The sequence below is a fragment of the Amblyomma mixtum genome, chromosome 1 (assembly GCF_055824585.1).
Source record: "Amblyomma mixtum isolate Tamu chromosome 1, ASM5582458v1, whole genome shotgun sequence".
NCBI lineage: Eukaryota > Metazoa > Arthropoda > Arachnida > Ixodida > Ixodidae > Amblyomma > Amblyomma mixtum.
The window spans coordinates 233,243,086-233,258,748 of record NC_143012.1 but is presented as its reverse complement, the minus strand read 5'-3'; positions in this window follow the sequence as shown (position 1 = coordinate 233,258,748).

Below are 15,663 nucleotides of genomic sequence, written 5' to 3'. Positions count from 1 at the left end.
ATATCTGCATTGAAAAAGGCGGAATGTGTGCTTAGTAAAAAAAATTAATCTACACAACTACTCAACGCGTAACAGTGAGCGATGGCCCCAGCTGTACCGGAATGCAAAAAAAAAATAATGCGACAAATATGTCACCAATACGTGATATATTGTCACGTAGTTGGGATCACGCGTGCGCACGTCACGCACGCAATACAGAAACAAATAAGCAAATAATATGCCTTAAGGCTGAACGTCCGTAGTTCCATCTATTGTCTCAGCTGGAAATTGAAGCGAAGTTCCAGACATTCATCTACAAAAGCGTCACGCAAAAGTCTGCGATCGAATTAGCGCACTCATCAAAGGTATGTGCCAGTAATAGCTAATTTCTACTAAAAACGACAGGAGCAACTTCACGTTCTCATGGTGGAACAGAATGCGAACAGAATGTATGCCTGCTACCTAATTAACCAGCAGATTTGGCAATATCAGTCATCCTCACCACGCAACACACCTTAATAACTTGGGTATCAGTATGAACTGAGCCTGGGGCTATTGTGCCATCAGTTCTTAATGGTGCGCTGCGGTGAGATTATACAGGATGGGCAACGATACTCATGCAGGCGGCCGAGCTTGAAAGGCTTGCATAAATGTTTTGTGTGCTGATTCGCCTATTGCGATAGCAATCTTGAACGTCTCGCTGGCCGTACTCGCATTGTGCAATAAACTCACCCTGCATAACAATGAGGTTGCTCGAATTTCCACTAATTCGGTTGCTATTTGGTGGATGTTTTATGCCAGGGACCCTCTCCTCCTGTGGTGAAAAGGCCACCGATTCGGGCACGATCAATCTGTCAGTCTTACACGCGTAAACACAAGAAATGTATCGGTAAGAACTTTCCTGTGGAAAGTATTAGAGAATGTTTTATAGGGTTTAACGCCTCAAAGCGAATCAGGCTATATGAGGGACGCCGTAGTGAAGGGCTTTAGAAGTGTCGACGTCCTGGGGTTCTTTGAAGTGCACTGACATCGCACAGCCCACTAGCCTCTAGAATTTCGCCTCCATAGAAATCAGACAACCGCAGATGGGATCGCACCCGCTTCTTTCGGGTCAGCAGCCGAGTGCCGCAAACATTGAGGCAGAAGTTAGTGAGAACGATAGGAGTCTCTTTTTCATTGAGTGGAAACGCTTTGAGAGAGCAATGCGAAACAATTGCTTAGCCACGCTGAGAACAGTTTTGTGCATGACTGTCTCTACAATTTAGTGTTTTGTGATCCACGGAGCGGTGAGAAAGGCTGATCTAATAATTTTTTTCTAACCCGATTTCATTTTCATTCTTTTCGTACTTTAAGGAAGCCATGCACTTGCTCTGGCTGGAATGAGTCAGTCACAAGAGTGGATAGCAAGAACCGTTTAGAAATGTATGAAAACGGTTGCGCAGTAGCTGCCTTTCTTCCATTGCAGGCCTGCAGTCATTGCTTACGAAATCATTGAAAGCCAAAGCCCCAGTAAATTGCTGCGAGAACAAAGCGCGCGCAAAAATACCACCGCAGTGTCCTCGGATTCTACCTGCACACGCCATTACAAAACTATATTCACATTTAAGGTAACAGATTATAACGAAATGTGTGAGAAAGCAAGTGATACATGGACGCCGATTTATGAGTTCTAGGCTCTATCTTCCAAGCGGCAAAAAAGTTTGGCTGAGTTTAGCTTACCTGACCTTCTCATTGCCTTCATTGTCAATGCAATGGGTTTTAATTATTCCCTCCAAAGCACGCTCGGCCACCCGTATACCTCTCCGATTTGACGACGATTTGAATTATTTTGTGAATTATTTTTATTTATTGTTTATTTCTGTCACACCCCGAGAAAAAGAGATTGTTTGGCTCTCACGAGGTTGCCACTATCCAAAAACAAATGCGAGTTTGTCGTGAAAGCTTAAAGGAAACGTGGTTATAGGTATGCAGCTTGCATAATGAGTCGTCCGTAACCCGCCATAATGGATAAACCGAGGCGCGCTCTCTAGGTCATGAAAGTCGCCAGTACCAAAAGCGCAGGCAGAACTCACACAATAAGGGAAGATACACGTAGTAGCGTAAACAAGAAATTCGAGAGATGCTAAATTACAGCACGAGTTGCTGAGGCGCTACGTCATGTCGCATACTAGCATATTGGCGGCTATGGGCACGGTAATAATTACGCACGTGCTATGTACAGATATGTTACGTGTTTTCTTAAGCAAAACTCCTATAAATGATCGGCTAACAATCATACACAACACCACTTCTGAGTATCTCTTCGTTCAGTTCCGTGCTTCTATTTTTTGTGCGAACACTTAGAAATGCGATATTGCACTCATTAATTTATTTCCCTGGTCTTAGTAACATTCTGTCCTCAAAAAGTGCCGCATTTCTGCTCAATAAGCTGTCATTCAGTGCGCTTGGGGTCATTCAGTGTCATTCAGTGACTATGGCAAGTTCGGAGCTCAAATTCCTCGATTCTGCACGGGTTGCAAGTGCCGCCGTGCCGGGATTTCAAAAAGAAGACAGCGACATTTGAAACAATACTTTATCTTATTTGCAGAAACAGAAAAAAAACATGTCCATTACAAGAAGAAGATCTCGTTGGAACAATCATTGATGTAGGAAAACTCGGGAGCTTAAATCCAACAGTACAGCGATACACTTCGTTCGTCTGAGCAGATACTGACGCAAGCGCTACTGCCAAAATTTCTCAGTTATAAACACTGCTGCATTAATTAAAATTACGCCTTTATTTAGAATATGAGACACTTGTCGCTCATGCTTTCATTTCCCCTTCGATTACTCTCTTCGTATGCATATAGCTCTACTGACGTGACTGTTACTATATCATGATGTATTCTAAGAAGATATAATAAACCAACGTTTTTGTTGTTCGAAAACGAAAACTAAACTGTTTCATTCCGAGTGAGAGAGAGCGACAGCTTTATTTGCCACAGCTGCTGGGAATTAGGGCAGGTGGGTTCTGTGTGTCCCTCATTTAGGGCCGACGTTCTGGGACCAGGAAATCAGTGCAAGTTGAGTGATCTTGTCTGGGTGAGGAGCTGGTCCCAGCTTTGCGCAGATGGAGCTGGCGGGAGGACCCGTTGGGGCAGGTTATTTTGTCATCCCGAGAGAATGTACTCCTGAGTGGTGGGTTCTCCTGATGTGTCCCGAATAGCCAGACTTGCATCTGGAATACCGCGTCCTTTCATACTTTCTCTATGTCGATCTGGGGCGCATTCCAGTTATCTGCTTTCCTGTCTCACTAGCTTCACTTCCCGATTGATAAACAAGTCGATTTCTCCCAGGAAACGAGTGTAGGAATAGGGAAGCGAACTAGAAAAAGAAAGAGGGAGAAAATGAAGGAAGATTGAAAAATTCCACCTTCATGCATGAATGTTTTAACTCCAATTTTTGGTCCGGCGACATACAATTCGGTGTCCATTCTACATTTCTTAGCAGCTGGAAAGCTACATTTCCATTCAGTCTTCATGGTCGCAGTACGGGACGGACAGAAAGGGCAGGCAGAGAAGCAGAGAGAGATATTAAAAATTCAGGGGGCACTTTGACTGTCTAAAGTGGGTAGAGGCGGAAGCGTTTTCCGCACTACCTTCGCTGTTTCTGTGGCACCGGTGGCGTCACATATAATTGAGTACTAATTACTATGTGATGACAGATCACTAATTAATGGTTAATTACTGATTAATGCCTGAATACTAATTAACTGCTAATTAATGAGGCTTCAGCTTCGCCTTTAGGAGTGGAACGCGACAGCGCGTTGTAGCGCTGCCAGGGAGTCCGCGGAACACCACCCGTTCAGCGCGATGCCTTGCCCTTTGAACGCAACGCTTTTTGAGGAAAGGAAATGGCGCAGTAATTCTCTGTCATCTCGGTGGACACCTGAACCGCACCGTAGAGGAAGGGAGGGAGTGGGAGTGAAAGAAGAAAGAGGGGCCGTAATGAAGAAAATGAAAATTGTATTTGAGGAAAGGAAATTACGCAGTAACTGTCTCACAAAATTCAGGGGGGCACTTTTTTGACCTAAAGTGTGGTCACTGATGCCCCTAAGAGTGGAACGCGACAGCGTCTTGCAACGCTGCCAAGGAGTCCATAGAACGCCATCGCCCATTCGGTTCTATGCCTCGCTCGTCAGTAAATTGGTTTTTGAGGAAAGGAAATGTATCTGTCTCTCATTCGTCGGTGGACACCTAAACCTCGCGGGAAGGGAATGGAGGAGGATGAGAGTGAGTGAAGACACCGTATTCACTAGACGCGCCTTTGTTCATTCCAAACCATCGAGCAGGCATGGCGGAGTGGGTAGCATGCTCGGCTCTCACGCCGAAGACCGGGGTTCGATTCCTGAGCTCGACCAATTTCTTAATCGGTTTTATTTATTTATATGGCCTCACTAGTAAAGCTAATTAGGCTAATTGGGTAATTAAGCAATAAACTAAGCTCAGTCCCACTTACTTGGAGCATCACTATACGATCCCTTCAATTGGTTGCATGGTTACTAGCCAAAGTACAATTGGCCCGGTTTGAATTTGGCGCACTGTGACGTCACGACCGTTTCCACCAATTGAAAAGCGTGACATTTTCTGTCGACAACTGCTGCTTACAACGATGAGACATTAAAGGCTTCCGCCTTAAAATTTGGAAGGAAGGCAGAATAGCGAACAGGGCAATTCTATGCGCGACAGCGCATCCATTGTAGCGGTGCACAAGAATCGACGTTGAATGGTATTAAAACGTGAAAAATTGCCTTCAGCTCTAGCCGAGCCCGCTAGAAGGAGAAGGTTGCGGTGGCTTATTCCTGACATTTGTTTTGTTTTCGCCTGACACCCAAGAGCACGAATCAGCTTCTTTCTAGTATTCTGCGCTGAGAAAAAAAAAAGCCAATTCCCGTAATGGCTTTTTCTCGACCAAACACATCCATAACTTGAGTAGGAAATATTCAGGTGTTTATCTGAAATTATAGTATGCCGACAATGATGCGACAAATGTTCGAGCAGAACCGCAAGCATCTGCGCTCGCCATGATTTTGATTCTTCTCCTCACAGAGGTCCACGGAAGCTCGCGATCGACTGAGCCAAATCAAGCTTCGAACGACCTAGATGGAAGAACACATGGCAGGGTAATGCTTATTTGCTGTACTGCTACGACTGTAGTTACCCACTTCAGCCCGTTGGTGCCGCTTTGGGGCGCAACAAGCCAGCAGCAGGCACGGCAGCGAGATTGTCATTTCATTCACGCATTAACAGTGCATCCCTTTACTGAGATGAAATTTCCTTGACTGGCTTTTAACTTGGCGTTGCCGTTCTTACATGGTTTCTGTGGAAGTACTGAAGAGGTTAAACATAACTTATTACCGAAAGGGTAGATTCTATATCTATATTGTATGTAAACATGTAAACCGGTGAGCCTTTCATCATATTGCGCGCAGAGTAGACGCCAGCTTTCGACTTACATACCTGGCTAGTGAAGACACGTTAAGACTTTACTTTGCTCTGGTAAGTACTCCTTCCTAAAAGCTAGATGTTGATCAAACCTCATAGAGCAAGGAATGAAAGAGGTTGAAAAAAATAATTGTAGCGTCCTTCGCTGCTGTAAAGCCAAACAGACAGGTTTCTCGGTTCTGGTTTTTCTCTGTGGGTCTTATTCTGACAAAAAGCGCCTTTTCGGGGCGCCTATACCAGCGGGCCGGAAAAACAGACTGTAGGAAGTAATGCGATGTGATAAAAATTAAGGAAAATCTGTGGTCAAATAGAACCGCCCAACCGAAATATTGCCGCCAGTTACATTTTCCTTTTGCTATATTATATTCAATGTGTCCTTGCTAATAATGCCGCCAAATTCATTTTGCTGCTCTAGCAAGAGGCCTGCAGTTGCTACAACGTGACAAGAAGATTTACATTACGTGGAAACTGAAAATAAAAAATGACGTGACATACTAGGGTGGAACGGATTTCTTCACTGAATACCGGCTTCGCATAGTTGAGGCCCAGGGACTAAGTCGAAGAAAGACTCAGAGGTGTAGAATGGGTTGCCTGCAACGAAAGAGAGAATAACAAAAATAATTAGTTTGGTTTGGTTTGTTGGAGTTTTACGTCCCAAAGCGACTCAGTCTATGAGAGACGCCGTAGTGAAGGGCTCCGGAATTTCGACCACCTGGGGTTCTTTGACGTGCACTGACATCGCACAGTACAAGGGCGTCTAGAATTCCGTCACCATCGAAATTCAGCCGCCGTAAAACAAAAATAGTAATTTAGAAGCTCGAAACCCCTAAATCGAAAGTGACTCCTCATTCGGCCTCACTAACTCCCTCCCCATTGACTTTCCTTTCTTTATGTCGTTTAGCTTCCTTAAAATGCTCTTTAGAATTTTATTTATTACTTTCCGTTATAGCTTGTGCTCGAGGAGGCGGTTATGTGCTGAGTACAGTAGATGATTCCCCTCTGTTCCCACCTCCTGTTTGTGTGTACTGTTATCTTCAGCCTTCTCGTGTATCTTCGAGCACAACTGTCTTTATTACTTGGCAGATCGGCATTGAAATCGTTTGATAATTGCCCAATATATAAACTATGGACCCTTCACGCTTTTTGTCATCTTGTTATCTTTATTCCCTATGCTCCTGTGAACCATCAATCGAATGATGATCGCTTCTTTCCCGTCATTGTCTCTTCTTTATTGCGGTCTTCAGGAAGACTTGGTTGAGAACAAAATGGCAAAAGGTCAATACCCAAAAAACACTTATGCAGCATAACCAACGACTTGCAGTGGACGAACACCCTTGGCCGCCCAGCGTTTCAGGTCGCACCTTCGCGAAAGGAGTATTTCAGAAGGGCACCTGCCGGACACATTATCACCTCTACACAGCGATTGCCTAAATATGAGCTAAATGTTATCGTGGCATGGAATCTGGTCTTTGCCGTCGCGATTCCTAATTAGGTCATGCCAAACATATGTCATATTTGTTATTTTGCTTTATGATGTATAAAATGAAATAGATTAAAAACGCATAATTTCGAACACGCCGAGTTTTATTATGCGGCTTCATCAAGTTAGGTCTAGGACTAATTTTCTTAAAGTTTCTCGCTAACTTAGGTACTTCCTAAGTTTCCCTAAAATGAAGAGCGTTTTGGCGAAGCCGTGCTATCCCGCACGTTCACTTGACGTACGGACGATGGTTCAAACCCGGTCGTTACTGAAAAAAGGCTGCGGACAAAAATGAAAAATGGCTGTGGCCAAATAGCTTAAAGGGGCTCTGAAACACCTTTTCATAAGAGCATATCAGCTCGCTCAATCACTCCATTGTGCTGTCATGTATACCTGAGCCAAATAATACACTCCTACACGCGGGAGGGTACCCATAATCACGTGCGAAACTTGGCGAGCCCTTTCCGGCGACTTGTTCCTGCTCGTACCCTCCTCCGCCGCACCGCTCCTGCGTATGTCAGTTAAGAGATGGCTGTTGGTTGGATTCTTCCTCACGGCAGGCAGTTTCCATCGCCGTAGCCAATAAGCGGTGAGGCTTCGGCGGATCAGGAAGCTCTGCCCCCGGAGGTGGAGTCCGCGGAGGAACGCCAACCTTGCATCGTGCAAAAAGTGACAAAGGATGGGGAAAGGTGCGAAGACGTTGAAAATCAAATTTTATCTACAGATAACGCAGCTTCTACTAAGCACATCAAAAAATTATTGCTGCAGAATATCTGTGAAGCGGTGTCCGTTAGCATCCAATGCATATCGGAACTTTATTTGAGACACTTTCAAAGCCGCTTTAAACTTGCTGCCCAGAATAACGACCTCTTACAAATTTTCACGCCGCGCGATTTCTTCCTCATTACTCGAAGCAACGCCTCATTGTCTTTTAAAGTGGTGCAATGAAGTAATCTTTTCAAGATACGCAGTATTCTTTGACGTGTTCGATGTTTTTAAAACTTTGAGAAAGCACTGAACGTGTTACAGAAAGACGTATGCCATTATAATTCAATTGCTGCTTTTCTGTAAACCGCTTTTTATCGCCAAAAGTTTTAAACATCTTTTCAACTACAAAGCCTCGTCTGTTGCGAGGTCCTGAGCTAACTGCTCTAAACTAGTCGCATTCTACACTCAACAGCGTGCACCTACCACCCCTTTGTGCAATGCTCTTGGTAACTTGTTCACACAAAATCTGCTTCCTCCTTTCTTAGTTTGGTTCTTTACTTAATTCAGTAACGCTCGTGTCGTTATGGTAGCCATTACAATACTATCAAGCAGTCATGCAACTATGCAGTTTAAATAAAGTAACCTGCTTAGGTAGGACACAGCATTTTACTAACGTCCTGACTGCCATGCCCGTAGGAAACCTCGCATTAAAAGCACACGCTCCACTGGGTACCTACCGGCGACGTGCAGCGCCGCTCAAACAGAGCTCTCCCGAAAGAAAAAAAAACAAACAAACAGCGCATTATAAATAGACCGGCGTCCGACGCTCCCTCGCTGATAGCGTCTCAGTGAACGAACACAACACAAAAAAAAAATTCAATGTCAAAAAAGCTTTTGGAATAAAAAAGAAGTGCTTACTGGCAGAAATGCTGTCGCGCTGTCACAAAGGCACAAAGGTTTGTTAGCATGTCAAACAGGGACACGCAAACTAGGACGCCGTCTCACGGGACACCGATTCGATGAGCAGCGTTGCCATTTCAATGGTTCTGACTTCGCAACTAGAGGCAACGCTTAGACAAACATAGCCGCCATGGTGCTCGCCTATTCAGCATTGTGAACATACCCCAGGGCGCATGCGAACATTGGGAGTCTCGTTTAGGTCGAATCAAGAGGTCTCTGCAGACTTCTGTGAGAGTGCAACGGGATAAATGAGTAGCAATTTGTTGTTATTTTTATTATTTTCATGCTCCTCATTGGTTCAGGCAAATGCACGCTTTTGTTATGCCTCGGACTGGTTGTTTGACGACGCGATTCAGGAAAATAAAAGGAAGTCAGCGAAAGCAGACCGTTTATTATACAGGTCCTCTTCTACAGTCATGCCTTGACCGAATTCGCAAGATAAAAAATGACGGTCTATTTGGCGTGGTTAGGATAAATGCGGATTAGGGGAGTTAGAACTTCTGTTTCTCTTCGCTTACGGTTAGATGCTCCATTTTCAAGGTCAAGCAGTGTTGAGACAAATATTTGCGCAATCGGGCTTAATGTCTGCCTTAAATGTACAACGCTGCATAATTGTTGAGCTAATGGCCATGTAGGCCGAAATGGACATTCCCTACTTTACAGTCACAGATAATTGGGAGTCCTCATGCCACTCATGGTCCGGAGGCGCAGCGAGTTAACGATACGCCACTGCCCTGCGATGGCAAGTACTCCTACCGGAGGGACTTGTGAGACCCTCTTCCTCTTCCTGAGAAACCTCTTGCGACCAATCTGCTAGCCGAACATGCACCTGCCAAGGTTGGCAGTTTTCTCACAGTCCGCTGGGCAGGTAAGGATGACGTCACAGTCACGTGACCTATGTGGCCTAACCTCACACCTTCCCTGAAGGGTAAACATCCGTGAATTTTTTCATCTGATGTATTTCACTTCCGCACCCCTTCAGATCTGCACGCTAACTTCATGAAGGCAGTCGCCACCCTGCAACGACCCGTGCTCCGCTTTAAGGGTATGACGCGATAGGTAAGTGGTAGTGTCCATATATGCAGAATTAGCCTTTGTCTAGTTAAAATCCATAGATCCCTGCTTGTCCTCACGCCACTCGTGATGCAGTGTGCAGCGGTTAAGCAGTGAGCTACATGCCCTGGGATGGCAGATGCTCCCACAGGTGGATTTCGTGCGATGTAGGCTGCTCTTCCCGTGAAACAACCAGTCACCAGTCATTAATTTAACCGCCGCCAGCAAAGTTGCATGCGGGCACCATCTTTCTTGGATGCCATCAAGTGTCAGCCCCCCCCCCCCCCCACACACACACACACACACACACACACACACACACACACACACACACACACACACACACACACACACACACACACACACACACACACACACACACACACACACACACACACACACACACACACACACACACACACACGCATGGATTTTCACTTAATGGGGCAAAAGAGGCATACGCTTTAAAATTGAGCACCAGCATTTCAAGAAAACATGTTCAACCGTTTCATTTGTTCACAATAACCAGTGGATCCTTCATGGAGCAAAAATCTTGGTTTCTTCCAAAGGAGTTTTATGGGATACCATAGACGCCTCGTGGCAGCGAAAACCCGAAGACCGCCGTTGTATACGTGGCAGGTGGCCACTCCTTCCAACTGTCCTCCTCTTTCCTCGCCAACCTCCTCCACGCTTCTCTCTCTCCTCGATAGTTGGCCATACCTGACACGTGCCCACCATCCTCGCCTGACCTGCCCCTCCTTAACTATTTCCTTTCTCCATGCATCCTCGCTATATGCAAAGGAATGGAGGGAAACAACGAAAAATGAATTACTCAGCTCATAAGATTATCAATGACGCAGAAAAAATAAAATCAATTTGCGCTCACGATATAATAAATATTGGAATAAAATCAGACATGCGTGCAATAAAAGCTTAAATGGGAGTAGGTTAGGAATATAAGCATAGATGGAATAGGTTTGGTTTATTTGGGTTTAACGTATAGCACCCGGCGACGCTATAAAGAGCAGGCGCTGAGATCGACGTTACCAGCCCGCGATAGAGGAAAATAAAGATGGACAGCGCGCGCTCGGAACGCACGCCCAGCACGGGCTATTCGGAATTAGAAGTCTGCCACGCTGGTCATCTTGCTCTGGTGCTCCGCTGCGACCCCACAAATCTTCAACAGTGGTGACCCGGCGAGCCGTGCCTTCTATCCCAGCGGCGTCCCAGCATAGCAGGCTGGCAAGACCTGGATTTCAACCCCCCGCTCCCAGTGTTCCGACCTGCAGCCGTTGGCGGGTGGTTCGCAAAACTGGAGGCTGCGATGTGCTTCAACGGCATTACCATCCAGCCGTTTAAACACGCAGCCCTTTGCGACATTCTTCCGCCCGACCTCCTCTGCCGACTCGCCTGCCCTGCCTCAGGATGCCGGCCCTACGACGAGTTGCGCGCTGCCGTCCTCGCCTACTACGGCGCCTCCTACTACCCGCTAAAGCTATATGACGAGGCGGACCCGCTTTCGCCACCGCCAGTGCCTGCGCCCACACCAGCATCGCACTCGTCTCTGGCATCCTCGGGAAACAGCACGCCGCACCCTTCACCGGCAAGTACTCTGCCACTCCAGTCCAGCGTCTCCGGCCCGGCTGCTTTAGCACCGACCGCACCAGACGCTACCGCATCGCTTCCGACAGCACATCCTGCTACTCTGGACACGTTAACAGCACTGTGCAACGACTCCATGGCCCAAAGTCCGCCGTCATTCCCTCAGCAGCTTGGTGAGGTGCCTGGCCCACCGCGGTTTGCCACGTCAGCGAACTCAGCGACAGATGCGCCTCGCGCCACCCTGTTCAGCGCCCCCGGCAATACCGCCTCCAATAAGGACGATACAGCATCTTCGGCACAGAAAGGTGAGCAACTTATCCCATCTGCAGTAGTGCCACCGTCATTCGAGCTTTTCCTCGACGAGCCCCATTCCGCCAACTTCTGTAACCTACTGCGCAGCATCGCTGCCAGCCGAGAGCTCACCTTCCGCCTGATCGCTCATTCCGCCAAAGCCGTCAGTCACTGACCTGAGCGAGCGTGCTAAGAGCGAAGTGAGATTGCCGGCACCGCAGCAGCTATCAGATACCAGCCCCATTGCCCAGGCGGCCCCATCGCCTGCCCAAGGGGCCCCACCCCAAGCCCTCAGTACTGTCAACCGCTTCTCGGAGTCTGATCCTGGCAGCTCGACACTGTCGCAGCAAGCGTCTGCTTTGGTGCCTGACTCTAGCCACCTTCAGCAACGAAAGGTAGAGCTACCCACAGGGAGTAGTGCGGCAGTTGTCCATCCACCAGCTGTGTCTTGTGGGAATCCTTGCTTTCCGCCGTTGCCTTTGCGCGGCTGTGCCGGCTTCCTGCGTTGTTTCTCCTCTTTCCCTTGCTCCCGCCTCAGGCGGTGGAGAGGCGGCTAGGTGACTAATCACTGTCATTTGGCCACAGCTCCGCCCCGGCTCCCCAACGGCCTTTGCCATTGGCGCCTTTTGGCGGGAAATCGGGACCCGCTACGGGCGCGACCGTCCGAGCGGGGCCCAGAGAGAGAGATCCCTCCGAGACAGCGAAAGGTGCGTACGTTACTGTTTGTCCGTGCCGGCCTTTGCCGTTCGGACCAGTGCTTACTCGAGCTCGCCCGCACGTGTCCTCTGACCTGCAGCGGCTCGAGCCTGTCCAGCGGGGTCCAGCGACCTCAGACAGGCGTACCTTGCGTTGATTGCCCACTCTCTCTCGCAACCGGCCCAACGGTCGACACGAGAGAGAGATCACAGCACTGCCGCGGGGACATTCTCCTGCAGCGGCGTGCTAGCGGCGCGCATTGCTCGAGTCGCTTCGTGCGCGCAGCGGAGCCTTGCTCCTCGCGCGCCCCCGGGACGGGGTGACGATTGAGTGTGTGTGTACTGCTGAAGGACGACGTGAATAAACGTCTCCTTTGTGAACTTGGAGGCCTATTTCTTTGCGGCGAATCGCTCTCCTCCCAGCGGAGGTTGAGTGCGCTGCAGCGGTGTCCCAGTGTGTGTGTGGTGACGGCTGATCGGGGCCCTTGGCTCGCGCGAAGCTCGAACCCGCGGTGGGTGGTGGCCTGTGTCCACTTAGAAACCCACAACTGGCGCCCAACGTGCTAAGTCATTGGCGCTTACGCCTTTGATGGCACATTAGCCGAGCAGGTCGCCTTGCCGATCACGCTTGCGCACCATGTCTACCACCCCCAGCGGGGCACTCGGCAGCTACATGTCGGCTCCCTACGGAGTTGTAGCGTCGTTTGATCCGCTGGCTGCTGTTCCTTCGAATAGCTAGACACCGTGGTTGGCCGCGGCCCCCATTGGGGTTTACGGCGACACAACCCAAAATGTCGATCACGCGGCTCCCATTGGAGCTGTATCGGAAGCACCCTGCGGTGCATCCGCTGGTCACATGCCTCAGCTGTGCACGCTTTCCGCCCAGTGCGAAAGCAGTTCGTGTCACGCTGCCGCAACCGGCAGTTTCGAACAGCAGCAGCCGGGCCCAGCGAGCAGTCAATTCTGCTCTGGGAACGGCGAGGCGCTGGCCCGGTTCCCTGTGGAAACCACGCCGCTCATCGAACTAGGAGCCTTGCCTCCCTCGTTCGTGCAGCCCGCCCAAGCCTCCACTGAGGCAGGGGTGCAGTCGCTGAGGCCGGGGCTCCATTGAGCCAGATGCGGAGAAACTTCGAGCCATACTCGAATTTTCCGCGCCCAAGGACGTACGCGGCCTGCGCCGTTGTGTGGGAATGGCCAACTTTTATCGTCCTGTGCCCGCGTGCAGGCACCCTTGACCTAGCTCTTGGGAAAGACTGCCGCGTGGCGATGGGAGCCCGAGCAAGAGCGATCCTTTCGCCTCCTGTCTAGTGCCATTGCCGAGACAGCGCAGCTCAGGCTACCCGACCTGACCAGACAGTTCGTAGTCCAGACTGACGCGAGCGATCTGGGTTTAGGAGCAGTTCTACAGGAATTCGATGGCGTGCTCCAACCGCTGGCCTTTGCCAGCCGCTCCTTGCTGCCCTCGGAGAGGAATTATTCCGTGACCGAGAAGGAGTGCCTCGCCATCGTGTTTGCACTGCGCAAATTTGACGTCTACCTTGATGGAACGCAATTCGTGGTGCAGACAGACCACAGTGCGCTCAGTTGGCTGATGCGGCTCCGCGAGCCTGCGGGTCGGCTGGCGCGCTGGGCTCTCCTGATACAGCATTACGACTTTTCCGTGCAGTATCGAAAGGGGAGCACGAACGTGGTAGCTGACGCGCTATCCAGTGCCCCACTCGCCAGCGGCGCCTTGACGCCTGTAGGCGGAGGGGGCGAAACAGCGGACGAGCCGCCGGGCGGCAAGGAGGGGGAGCCCGCAAACGGGTTAACCCATTCCGCTAACCAGGCAAGCAGCGCTTCGCAAAGCGGACGAGAGGCAAAGCTCTTCGTGAGCGCCTCGGAGGTGCCGACGCGAACGGAAATTTTGGCTGCAAACCTGAGTGGGGACGAGACCATGCTCCCCTCTGGGATGACTGGAATCGTTTTCAGCCGTAAGAGCTACTGAAAGCCCAGCAAAATGACCCCTTTTGTCGCGAGGTGAGCGACGGTCTCAGGGAGACGGAGCGCCGTGACGCTACTTGTATTGTAGCGGGCGCAGGGGGGCAGAAGCCAGCGTGTGTCGCGGCGAACCCCGGGGAGTCATATTTGCTGGACCATGACGAGCTCGTGCTGAAGTACATAGCCACCGATGACGAGTCCATCGACCCGTTCTAGGTGGTTATCCCCAAAAGTCTAAGAGGCGCACTTTTGCGATTCTCTCATGACGAACCACTGGCCGGTCATCTGAGTGACTCCAGAGTTTTTGCAAAACTGAGTCAATCGGTGACGTGGCCCGGCATGAAGCGTGACATTATCCGCTATTGCCGTTCCTGCCATGTCTGTCAAGCGGTGAAGTCCCGGGGTGGCAAGCCGCCTGGAATGATGAAACCGATTGACAGTGTGCGTCCGTGGCAGATGGCCACCTGCGATTTGATGGGGCCTTTGCCCAGGAGCAAGCAGGGGTTCATTGACCTGAAGGCCTACGCGTCACGGTCTGATGAGCTTGCGCCGGTACCCATTGGTATCAAAGGCAAGTGTAAAGGCACAACTGGTGCTGCGGAACGCAAGCGTACGGAGCACCGGTACAATCTGAGGCGACGGTCACCGGTGTGATTGATGCCGGACGGCGGACTTTTCCGCAACCGAAGGCACGTAGCCTCAGCTAGCTGGCGAGCTTTCTCGTCAGGCCCTACCCAGGCGAAGCACGGTGTGTCATTTTTTTTTTGTTTTTGCAGCATGCTCAGTTCCAGCCTTGTGTGTTTATCAGTTTATTTATTTGTTTTGTTTTAGTCAGTTTCTAGCCACTTTCGTTTCCTGCTTCTCTCGTCTGTTTTTGTTCTAACGGACCGATATGTACATAGGCAAACTTCAGCCCGCTCGTGCTTGCTCTTATCTTCTAGAAGGAATAGATTGGATTAGGTGTCGTTTGTACAGCGCGCCTTTTCTCATTTCCGGCCCGACTGTGGGTGGTTGGCTCGTTAAGGAGCCGTGTGTCGCGGTGCGAGTTTTGTGCGGCCCGTATGGAGGGGATGTTGGCGGGGCGTTTGGGGCGATGGGGGGCGGGAAGTGCACCCTTTGACCCTCGCCGCGGCGCCTCTGGACGCTTCTGATGAGGGGATCGTTGTCGCCGACCGGCGTCCGCGCACGTGCCGGTGTACGTGCACATGTGTTTGTGTTTGTGGCTGTGTGTGCGCGTAACCATGAGCCGAGGCGACGCCTGTGAGTTGTGCCGTTGTGTGCTTCTGCATGAGCGCGAGGATGAGAAGGACCCCTCGCTGTGGCCAAGGTTACACATCAGGACGCCGCCGAACGTCCTCGCCCGTTTCAGCCGGCGTGAAGGGGGGGCACTAACTGTCTTATGCCCGAACGTGATGTCGTGTCCAAGGGCGCG